Below are 12,019 nucleotides of genomic sequence, written 5' to 3' on the forward strand. Positions count from 1 at the left end.
CTGGATCAAAAAACTGAAAATGTCCTAAATTTAGACAGATTTAATGTTAGAATTTCTCCAGGCTAACTTCCTCTACTGCTCAGCCCGCTAAAAGAGTGAAAATGAATCCAATTTCTGAGTTCTTCTCCTCTTCTTTTTTTCCTTCCTTAGTTTTTGTTGCATCATTGTTGGAGGCAGGGTCTCATTCTCTCACTCACCTTGACCTGGGACTCTTGACAATCCTCATCCTTCATCCTCCTGACTGCAGGAATTACAGCGATGAGCTGCCACACCAGACCACAGAGAGTTTCTTTTTTAATATTTTTATTATCATGTATTAATTATATAAAGTATTAATTATACCTTATGTGTTAATATGTGTGCTAATTGTAATGTGTATCAATATATAATTATACATTCTGTATTAACTATTTATAATGGTTCTCATTATAACATTTCATACATGTACATAATGTATTTTGAACACATTCATCCTATAACCTCTTCCCAACTAGTCCATCCCCCATGTGTGTGCGTGTATGTATGCGTGTATGCGTGTGTGAGTGCCTGTGTGAGTATATCTGTGAGTGCCTGTGTGTGTGCATGTGTATGTGTGTGGGTGTCTGTGTTTGTGTGTGAGTGTGTGTGCCTCTGTGTGTGTGTGTGTGTGTTTGTCTCTGTTGCTCTGTGTAGATCCAAATAAATTTTACTAGAGTAGCTCACAAGACCATGAAAGACTTAGCACTGACTACCCTAAGGAAAATGTTTCTCCCTCTGTTAGCAAGCATTAACTGCCTTCAGGAAGGGCCAGGACCTCATGAGTCATTCCCCTGGATATTGATGGGTGAAGCCTGTGCAGATGATCCCAGCTGCTGTGAGTTCAGAAATTCGATATGTCCTGGAAGACATTATTCTGCAAGGTGTCAACCTGTCTTCCAGCTCTTACTTTCTTTTTTTTCTGCCTCTTTTCCACAATACATGGAAATGTTTGGGATGCAGAGTTTCAAAACTGAATATCCAAGTCGCCTAAATCCACACCTCCTTCCATGTCGTTTCCCCTGGAGTGTGGGATCCCAAATTTATACGGAGACACTAGGTGCCACCTCCATGACTGAAGTAAAGTGTGATGGTCAGCGCTTCTCTGAACCGAGGCTGATAGACTGCCACCTCCAGTATAACCTGAGGAATGGTTAATAAAGAACTTCTTACAGACATGCGGCAGGATGTGGAGAAACTTAGGGTATTACTGTCCTGTGCCCTACCAGACAGGCAGCAAGTCAACTTATCACAGCACAAGCCAGAGAGAAGCTTTGCAATTCCTTTACCAGCTGCAGCAGCCTAAGGTGAGCCTAGGAAGTAGCCCAGAAAATGATCTCCATCTTCTGAACTTGCCGTCCTGGCTAGATCAAAGGGTGAAGACCTTCGACAACGCAGCCACTACCAGCCTGCCTGCCAGGGAGAGTGGGTGGAAAATGTTTTCAGAACACTGAGTGACATATCTGGTTTCGTTCCTTTAATAATATGCGAAGGCAATTTACTCCTTTGCCTAGTTTTTAACTGTTCCATTTACAAACAATTCTGGTATGTTTATAGCTTCACACTGTCATGAGACCCCATGGCCTTCATTTCACATCAGTCAGTATAGGCTGGTCGTAAACCATTCTACTTTTTCTAAGGATCAGTCCTTGCCCCCAGCCCCGCTTAATCATGTAAGACCAAGTTTAATCCCATCCTCTCCCTCAGCAGGCCAGTCTCCTGCTCCTCCTGTGTGAATATTGTTGTACACCTTGAACCTTAAGCATATTTCCAACCTAAGCACTATAAGTTTTGCTCCGCTCCATTTTCCTTTACCTCTGTATCCTTATGGAGACCCTCACAAAGCTAATATCCATAAAGGATGCTGAGGAATGTTCATGAAGTTTTTGTAGCAGAAAGAATTTTGCAGATCTCATATTTTCTAGGGTGGTGTTCTTTGTTTTTTTTTCCTCAAAGATTGCTTAACAGGCCCTGTAAGGTTCTAACTTGGAAATACATACTGTTCAGCAAGTTGGAACATTTTTACGAAAGGGCTGATCCTTAGCTCACACACTGGAACAGTCAGCTCTTGCCTTGGGGTTACTTTTGAAGAACTTTTATTTGTATTTTGACTATTCCTGAGAAAGTGTTGGTTGATATTAAATAACAGAGAAATGAATCACCCTTGTATCTTAAGATACAATGCATTTATTAGAACCCAGGGGATTGCAATGAGTGGACAGAGATGCTTTTAACGTAAAAGTAAAGCCACAAAGAATAAAAATTGACAGTGAGTGTAAGAAAGACACACAATATTGTATTATTTTTTAATGTGAGTATAAGAATTCTTTTGTGGAAGATCTGTTCCACTTCTCAAAAGAAATATCAGAAGTAGACAAAAGTCTGGCCTTTTTAGCCTCATAAACTCCAAAGCTTCTTTGGGATGTTTGTGTTAAGCGACCCACCCCCTGGATATGTAGTTGTTAATTAAGTCCATGGTATTCAAATCAAGGCAATCACCATTCTTTTTGTTCAGTCTGCTTCTTCCCACCCTTGCGCTCATGACCTTGAAGTTGTTATGGTGGATTCTCTACACACTTCTCTGCTCACATAGTCAGCCAAATACTACACCACTTCTCTCTTGTCTGTGCATAAATCACTTTCTAAAATTTTTTCCCCAAAGTTATACTTAATAATAAAATACAAAGAAATCATATAAGAATTTAGTAAGGTGATAATAAGGCCTGGGAGATTGCTGAGAAGTATTAAATGATACATATAAGGCAGGGGGCCTGGAAGCATGTGGTAGCACAGAGGGGACCTCAGTTTGAAGGCAGAGAAACTTGAGAAGAATGTCCTCCCTGTTGTCCCCAACAGTCTCTACCTTTCGAGATCAGACATCAAACTGGCATGGCATGCAGGACCCTGCAGAACCTTGCATCATGCCCCTGCTGGCTTCGGTACAGGGCTTGCTTGCTGGTGGGATGAGCACATCTGGAAGGGAATGACCTCGGGCTAGGTGAGATCATTTCTTCTGCATCACCCGTGATAGCATCTAGCGAACAAGAGTGCAGCCTCCTACACATCCCACACCAACGCACAGCGTTTCGTTGACAGATCTCATCTCTCTCTCTCTCTCTCTCTCTCTCTCTTAGGCTTCCCAATTCCCGACCTTCTAAGGTCAAGCTTCTGTGAAAGTTCTCTGTCCCTGCCTAGCCTTCCTAAACACAGTGTCAAGTGGGGCATTTGGCATCTAAGTAGAGAATGTTTTCCTCAATGGCCAAGGTAACCAGTTTTAGTGTGGGGGTTAGGGGATAGAAAACTAGTGCAGGAAATCCAGTGTTAAATTCTCTTGTTGCAAAGAAGTTTTCATCTTTTAATCTCCAGTTGTCATGAAATATGGCAATGATCACATCTTCTGTCTTTCTAAGCCCTAAAACTTCGCAGAAAATGAGGATAATGACAATTAATACCACCAATTACCTTCTGGCAAACCTTGCATTCACAGTTCCACTTGGTCCTCAAATTATTTCTATAACATCAGCACTAATATTATGCTCATTTACCTGAGGAGTAAGGAAGCTACTTTCCCAAGTTCAAATCACTAGCAAAGACGAAGCCAGAATGTAAACCTATTTGTGAACTAAATCCAATACTTCAGTAAGACCTTGGACCTTCCTTGTTCTAAACGTCACCCAACTGACCCAGACTGGGTGATGTTTTCAACAATGCTCACTTAAGTATCTTTCTTCTGTCATTGGTTTAGGTGCATATTGAATTCAGTTCAGCATTGAGATGAGCCATCTAACAGATAAAGATCAGTGCTTTAATGTTCCTGAATTTTGGGGTTGATGCACTCCCCTCTGCTCATGGAGTCAGGAAGCACTCTTTGACAGAATCTTAGTTGTATCTTCAGAGAACTTCAGAGGTAGCTACTTGTTGGATTTAGGAAGCTTGTGTTCAGCTGAAAATTTCAACACAGGGATCTGATTTCGACTGTCCCAGTTTAGTGACATATGATTGGGAGAGGACACGTTCAGCCAAGATCTCTTGAAGTGACTCTGGATGAGTGAGGAGCATCCCTTTGATGAGCAATCTGGTACACAGTTGAACGATGTGTTCTGAAGACAGAGAAATTTTTAGGAATTTTTTAAAAACAAACATTTCACAGCTTTGTCTTCTTAACACAAAGCTTCCTAGTATAGAAAAGTTATGCTGGTGTAGCCCATCCTAGCTCATGTAGTTACAAGCAGTTTTCATTCTGTGTTTATGTCTCTTATCTGCAAACGGAGACGATTAAAGCACTTACCTGGAGAGGCACCATGAGGTTTAATGAGTTAATTGAGCCCTTAGAAGTCGGTTAGCACACAGAAGATTCTCTGGATGCATTCAGGACTGTGTCTACCATTCATTGCATGTAGTTTTACCCCAGACAGACCAAGGTGGAATTTTCTCTGAAAACCTTCTCTGAAACAATGGATTATGAACTGCATTTTTTTTTTTCTCAAATGTGTGTGTTGAAATTCTTATGTGCAATGTGGCTTCTTTAAGGATAGAGCTTGTAAGGAGGCAGTTAAGGTTAAATGAGATCATAAGGTTGGGGCTCTGAAGCAAAGACACTGGTGCCCTGATATGAAGAGTTAGAAAGCCTGGACAGGCTTTTCTCTACAGAGACAGGCAGGTATGACCATGTCAGGGCAAAATAAGCTGCCTGTGAGCCAATAAGAAGCCTCACATTGCTTTGAGTTTTGGAAGCCATTTTTTGAACAAATGAAACCTATACTGTTTTCATTTTTGTTTCTACTGAATTCTGTCGAGACTCAGTCTCTCTGCAGTGGGATTGCTTGTTTTCTCCAAAGCTCACCTTGAATTTCCCGAAGCTGCTCTCACTCAAAAGCTGAAGCTGAAATGAGCTCTGATTCCTTCCCTCACCCATCCACTCCCCACCTGTCCACCCAGACGACTGCCTGACGTCTCTATCATACAGCAAGTATTCATTGGTCACCTTTTATCTACCAGGTATTTCTGTAAGTGAAACAGTGACAAACAAAGGCAGGGAGCTCTTCCTCCAGATCCCATGGAGTACAAGGGACAGACGGAGGATACATCTAAAGCTGCAATTGCCACAAGTTCTGGGTAAGGGGATGACACAAATACAGGTGGGTCGTGAGAACTGAGACTGCCTACAGCCACATACCTCAACTCAAGGTAAGAACCAAGGCCGCCTACATCAACATGACTTCACTATTTGTTCCAGTAATTCTTGCTCAGGGAAGCAAGGCTATCAACACCCTTATTGTTTGCTTGAAATACTTCCTCTAAATCAATCTATCTTCTCGAACAGCCAGTTCCTAAGGACAGGGAGCTCATGTAACTCCCTTATCAAACAGCTTTTCAGTTATCAAAATTTGCTTCAGAATTCTCACCTCCATCTGTCTGACATTTCTAAATTTTATCAACTCGCCTTTAAACTGGAATCTGAATCTAGCCTTCAAAACCTTACAAATACCAATTCCTGACTTCTCCCTTGTGAGACACTTTTAAATTTACCTTAATCAACAGCCTAAGGCTTTCTGTGGAGGACCTACTGTCAATCCCCTTGATGCACTGATAGGTGCTAGAAAATCAAAGTGCAGGGCAAGAATGAACTGCAAGGACCAGATCTAAAAAAAGAAGAGGTAAAGAGGGTTCAGGCAAGGCCCCAGAGAAAGACAAAAGGGGAAGGATGCGCCAGGAAAAGGCCTTCGGTTAGGCGAGGACTGGATTTGCCAGAATGAAAAGAAGGCTGTTGTGGCTGGGCCAAAGATGGAGCAAGAGGCAGAACAAGGATCTTGATGAAGGAAACACACAGGCTGGAAATCAGGAGGGTTAAAGATCTGATGAGAGGATATCACTCTGGCTGCAGAGGGGATGGTGGCATATAAAACAGAGAAAGTTCATGGGAGAGAGTTGAAAGCTGCTTTAGAATTGATGACTAAACTGAACCCAGAGACACCTGCACTGGAACCCACAGGCATCCTGGTAGATAGCCCCGCCCAGATGAGTCTTCAACTACAACCAGCCACGCCCACTCCACTCTTAACCTAACTTTCTGATCTTAGTACACTTGACTCAGCAAATAAGTTTTATCATATCCAGGGCTGTGTACAGCAGATATATACCAATATAATGTACACAGCCCTGGATATGATAAAGACATTTTCACATAAACATATAAGCTACTTGGAGCATATTTTCCTCTAATACATTCCTACCCTCCTCTTTCTCACTCTTTTTTACTACGATTAGTCTCTTAATCTTCATTCTTCTAGATCAGCAGTTTTCAACGTGCAGGTCACCACCCCTTTGGTGGTCATATATCATATAGAAATGATGAAGATGTGGAAGAAAAGAAATTCAACTGTTGATGAGAACGTAAGTTAGCATAACCATTATAGAGAACAATATGGAAGTTGAAAGTGTATCTGTCTGTAGCACATGATAGTTCAGTGTCCAAGTGGGTTACATAGTAATGGGAAGAGGGACTGCCTCTGACATAATCTGATTGACCTGCTCTTTGATCACCTCCCCCTGAGGGGGGAGCAGCCTTACCAGGCCACAGAAGAGGACAACGCAGCCACTCCTGAGGTGATCTGATAGACAGACTAATATCAGAAGGAAGGAGAAGAGGACCTCCCGTATCAGTGGACTTGGGGAGGAGCATGCATGAGGAAGGGAGAAGGAGGGTGCGATCGGGAGGGGAGGAGGGAGGGGCTTATGGGGGAATACAAAATGAATAAAGTATAATTAATAGTAAAAAAAAAATAAAAAAATAAAAATTAAAAAAAGTGTATCTGTCACAGGATCCAGCAATCCCACTTCTGCATATACCCAAAGAAATAAAATAAGCAAACTAGAGATATGGCACACCTAAGTGTACTATGGCACAACAGCTAAGGTATAGAACTAGACTAGGTAACAATCAATGAATAAATAGACACAGAAATATACATACAATTAAATAATGTTCAGTAATAAAGATTGATCCCACAGTCATACAAAAGTACACAAAACTGAAGAACATTATGTTAAGTACAATAAGCCAGACACCTAAAAGTGAGTATTATATATTTTTTCATGTGTGGAAGTTAAAATACATATATCATTGCTGGAGGTTAGCAAGGGAACTGAGTTTGAGCAGGGTATGGTGATTGCATGTGCTGAAATGTCACACTGCATTAAGATGTACAAGCAATGTGAATTAGTAAAAAATGTAAAGGAAACACTACTAAAAACAAAGAAAAATCACTGGGAAAAAGTCAACTAGGAACAAATAAAAAGTAGAAATGGGCTGGGTGGCAGTGGCACATGTCTTTAATCCCAGCACTTGGCAGAGGCAGAGGCAGGTGGGTCTCTGAGTTTGAGGTCAGCCTGGTGTACAGAGTAAGTTCCAGGACAGCCAAGGCTACACAGAGAAACCTATCTTGGGGTGGGGGCTAGAAAAGGACTTTGTATAGTGAATTGATTATTCTGTATGTGTTAATTAATATAGGAAATTATTACTGCAGCAGTTATAATAAACCAGTTATTTTCCAAATAAATGACACAGAAACTTGTTAGATTTATAATAAGCCTTAAAGCACGAGAGCTGGGCAGATATCAACCCTCTAAGCTATCTTGTCTGCTTCCCATCCAAAATCCCAAGTACTCTTCTTCTCTTCCATCAGGCCAATCCTCAGAGCAAGCTGCTCTTGGCCACATGCTCCTGGTTACCCCACGGTGGCCTCCTCGTTCCTCTAGGCCTCAGTCCTCTTCCTTCTCCTCTCCTCTCCTCGTGGTCCTCCTGAGACACTAAACCTGGGAACCTTAGCTCTGCCTACCTTACTTCTTCCCAGCCCAGGCTGTCAGCAACCTTATTAACCAATCAAGGATTATTGGGGAGCATTCCTTACATCACGTGGGTACAGGAGATGGTTCAACATACAAAACAATGCCTATGGCATGATGCTGAAATCAGCATTTGAAAACACAAGACCCTCCTCCAACAGGGCTTTAGTCTTGACGAAGAAACTTCATCTTTGGGGCAAGAAATAAAGAGGTTTGGTGGGTATGGATATTTCCTATTTTTAAATCCATCTATTTTTGAGCACAGCTCATTTTCACATTGGAGTGCATCTTGTACGGGAATAATGTTAGTGTTTCTGTTCCTTTCTTGTTGCTATGACAAAAATACCTGACAAAAACAGCTTAAGAAGTACAGATGTATTTTCTCACTGAGAGTGTAGTTCATCCTAGGCAGGAAGGTGGTCTAGTTTGCCTCTCTGTTACTGGCCACAGGCCAAAAGCTGCTTGGGGACAAAAGGGTTCATTCCATCTTATACTTGTAGGTAGTAGTCCATCTCTAAAGGAAGTCAAAACAGGGACTCTAGCAGGAACCTGGAGGCAGGAGCTGATGCTAAGCCATGGAAGAGTACTGCTTACTGACTTGTTCTCCGTGGCTTGATCAGTTTGTTTCCTTTTACAACTCAGGACCTGGCACTGCCTTCAGAGTAGTGAGCCCTCCCAGGTCAATCATTAATGAAGAAAATGCCTCACAGATATGCCCACAGGCCAATCTAAGTGAGGCAGTTCCTCACTCAAGGTTCTCTCTTCCAACTGACTCTTGTTTTGTGTTAAGTGGACAAGAACGAACCAGTGCAGAATGTATGGCAGACTCCAAGGCAACCTGTGGTGCCGGAGACCGAGAGGGAGATGCTGGAGGCTGACCGCTCCAGCAAAATTTCTATGACTCGAACTCCCCTGTTCCTGGCCTTGGGTAATTGTCTAACAAATGGCCTTCAAGATAAATTGTCTCTTTGGAGAGAGACAGGCTGGAACTTCCCGAGAGAAGCTGCAAGATGTTCCTTTTCCAGGCCTGCTGAGGCTGACTCCCCCCCGCCCTGCTTGCTTGCTTCCTGATAAGACTGCCTTAAAAAGAAGTAGCTTTCTTTCAATAAATGAGACCTTGACAAGACTTTGGTCAGCTTGGTCCTGCTCTTCTTTCTCGTCCATTTTGCCTTTCAGGTGAAGGCCTTCTCGAATCCCCCATGAATAACTAGTCCCTCGGGCGGGACACTGTGGAGGCTTTTTTAAATTAAATTTTTATTTTTTATATTAATTACAGCTTATTCACTTTGTATCCCAGCTGTAGCCCTCTCCCTCATTCCTTCCCAATCCCACCCTCCTTCCCTCCCTCATCTCCTCCCATGCCCCTCTCCAAGTTCACTTCCCTTCCACCTGACCCTAGCTTATCAGGTCTCATCAGGACTGGCTGCATTGTCCTCCTCTGTGGCCTGGTAAGGCTGCTCCCCCCTCAGGGGTAGGTGATCAAAGAGCCAGCCACTGAGTTCTTGTCAGAGACAGTTCCCATTACTAGGAAACCCACTTGGAGACTGAGCTGCCATGGGCTTCTTGGTTTTATCCATGAATGGACCTTGGTCCTTGGTTGGAGTATCAGTCTCGGAAAAGACCCCTATGCCCAGATATTTTGGTTCTGCTGTTCTCCTTGTGGAGCTCCTGTCCGACGAAATGGAATACTACTCAGCAATTAAAATCAAGGAATTCATGAACTCTGGAGGCAAATGGTGGGATCTAGAAAAGATCACCCTCAGTGAGGTATGCCAGAAGCAGGAAGACACACACGGTATGTCACTTATAAGTGGACATTAGACCTATAAGATAGGATAGGATAAACAGGTAGAGTCTTTCAGAGGCCCTCCGCAGTAGCCTCCTGCCTGTTACTTATTTTCTCAGTGGCTGGCTCTTTGACCCCCCCCCCCCCCCCCCCCCCCCGAGGGAGGAGCAGCCTTGTCAGGCCACAGAGGAGGACATTGCAGCCAGTCCTGATGAGACCTGATAAGCTAGGGTCAGGTGGAAGGGGAGGAGGCCTCCCCTATCATGACCTTCCCATGACTTGGAGAGGGTCATGGGAAGAGATGAGGGAGGGAGGGCGGGATTGGGAGGGAATGAGGTAGGGTTACAACTGGGATACAAAGTGAATAAAATGTAATTAATGTAAAAAAAGTAAAAAATTTAATTAAAAAAAACAACAAAAAGAACAGTGCTGAGAATGCATCAGAAGGGTGAGACAGTAGCCCTACAGCGCCATGGCCAGCCTTGGAGGGGGAGTTTCTCCTGCAGGGCTGGGCCTATGAGGGATAGGTGTGACCATAGCAGATTATGCCATCAGATGTTTGGCTGTGTGAGTGAGGCGATGTGCCAATCATCCTGCTGCAGCTGGACCCTTGCCTGGGCTGTTTTCTTGCCGAAAACATCTTTCATCACAGCTCTGTGTTCAGGCCCCTCACCCACACTTCAAATGCCACTTCCCCAGGCACACCTCCCTGACCATCCTAAACCAGAATAGCACTGTCTACATCAACTGCTTTACACCCTTGCTGGTGTACGGTGACACCACAGAACATTTTTGTTTGTGTTTTTTTGCCGCCTGGATTCTTGGTGAGTAAGCTGGTGTTTGTTAGCCCACTGTCCTCTAGTTCTTTGTGAGGCGCGTGCATATAGATGATGACTCAGGGGACAGACACATGAACAAAATCGACAAGGGAGAGGACTTTAATTGAGGTAATGGTTACAAGCCCGGTGGGGTGGTGCACACCTGTAATCCCAGGTCTCAGGGAAACAGGCAAGCGGAGCTCTGAGTTTGAGGCCAGCCTTCTATACAAAGCAAATCCAGGACAATTAAGGCTACACAGAGAAACCCTGTCTCAAAAAACAAACAAACAAACAAAAACAAATATATATAACAACCCATAAGGAGCCTATGGTCTCTCATTTATCCACACAGTTATCAAACTTTCTCTTTCTCCTACTCCTTCCCAGTGCTGAAGATAAGCCAATGAAGAAAAAAACAAATCTCCAGTTCTCTAGGCCTTGTGTTCAACTACTGGAGATAGACAATAAACAAGATCAATAATTAATTATGTGCTGTGCTGGTGGAGATAGGCCTTGTGGAAAAGTGGAGCAGGGTAAAGGAGATCTAGCACAGAAAGTGGGGGAGCGGTTACAGGTTAAGCTGGGCTGCAGGGGACAGAGCCAGGGTGTTCCAACTCAGGCATGGAAGACTGCAGAGTGCCTCTTAACTCTTCAGAGGGGAGATTTTTCTGGGAGGAAGGCACAGCCAGCGAGCACAGGGAGTCTGTGTTTGGGGCATGGCTGGCATCAGTGGAGAACAAGCCAGAAGCCAGCGTGTCTGCAGCAGAGCCAGGACAGAGGAGAGGGGCTAGGGAATGAGGAAAGTGTAGGAAGTTGTCCGTTGATGTAAGGGCCTGGGATGTTTAGTCTGAGCAATGGGAAGCTGTGCCTGACTTTAAGCGACAAAGTAACAAAATTGGGATTTTGAGTTAAATAACCCAAGAGAATTAATCCTGGCTTTATCACTAATACATCAGGCATTCGGAGGGAATGCTTATAAGTTTAAAATCACAAAGCAAGTGGCCATACTTAGACTGGCGCATCCACATCCTAAACCTATGCTCTTGGCCAACAGACTCTTGTCTTTCCAAAAGACACGTGCAAAACAGGGCTCCCCAAAGGCCAGGATAGCAAGAGTCCTTCCAAAGAGGAGGTCAGATTTCTCTGCCAAGGCCAACAACAAAAGCTCTGTCACACTCATTCCTTATAGATGAGTCCTTCCAGCTTAAAGAGAGCCACAGCCCTCACCCACCCCTCCACCTGCTGTGCAATATAAATGACTAAGAAGTGTGTCACCAAAGTACTAGCTGGCCAGACCTTAAAATCTACAAGATTCTGTCCTGAAAATGTCAACTTCTGGCCCTTACAACCCTTCTGTAGGGAACTGCCTTTCCCTGGCCCCAGTGTTTGTTTTAATCTTTGCATGAGTGCCATGTTTTCATGTGTATGTGCAGCTATACTAGTACCATGGTACGAATGTGGAGGTCAGGTGGCAAACATGTGTATTGGCCCTTGATTTCCACTTTGTCTGAGACAGGGGTCCCTTGTTTTGGCACAGTGTACACCAGGCTGACTG

Source organism: Psammomys obesus, unplaced genomic scaffold (assembly GCF_907164565.1).
Source record: "Psammomys obesus unplaced genomic scaffold, mPsaObe1.curated_primary_1811, whole genome shotgun sequence".
Classification (NCBI taxonomy): Eukaryota; Metazoa; Chordata; class Mammalia; order Rodentia; family Muridae; genus Psammomys; species Psammomys obesus.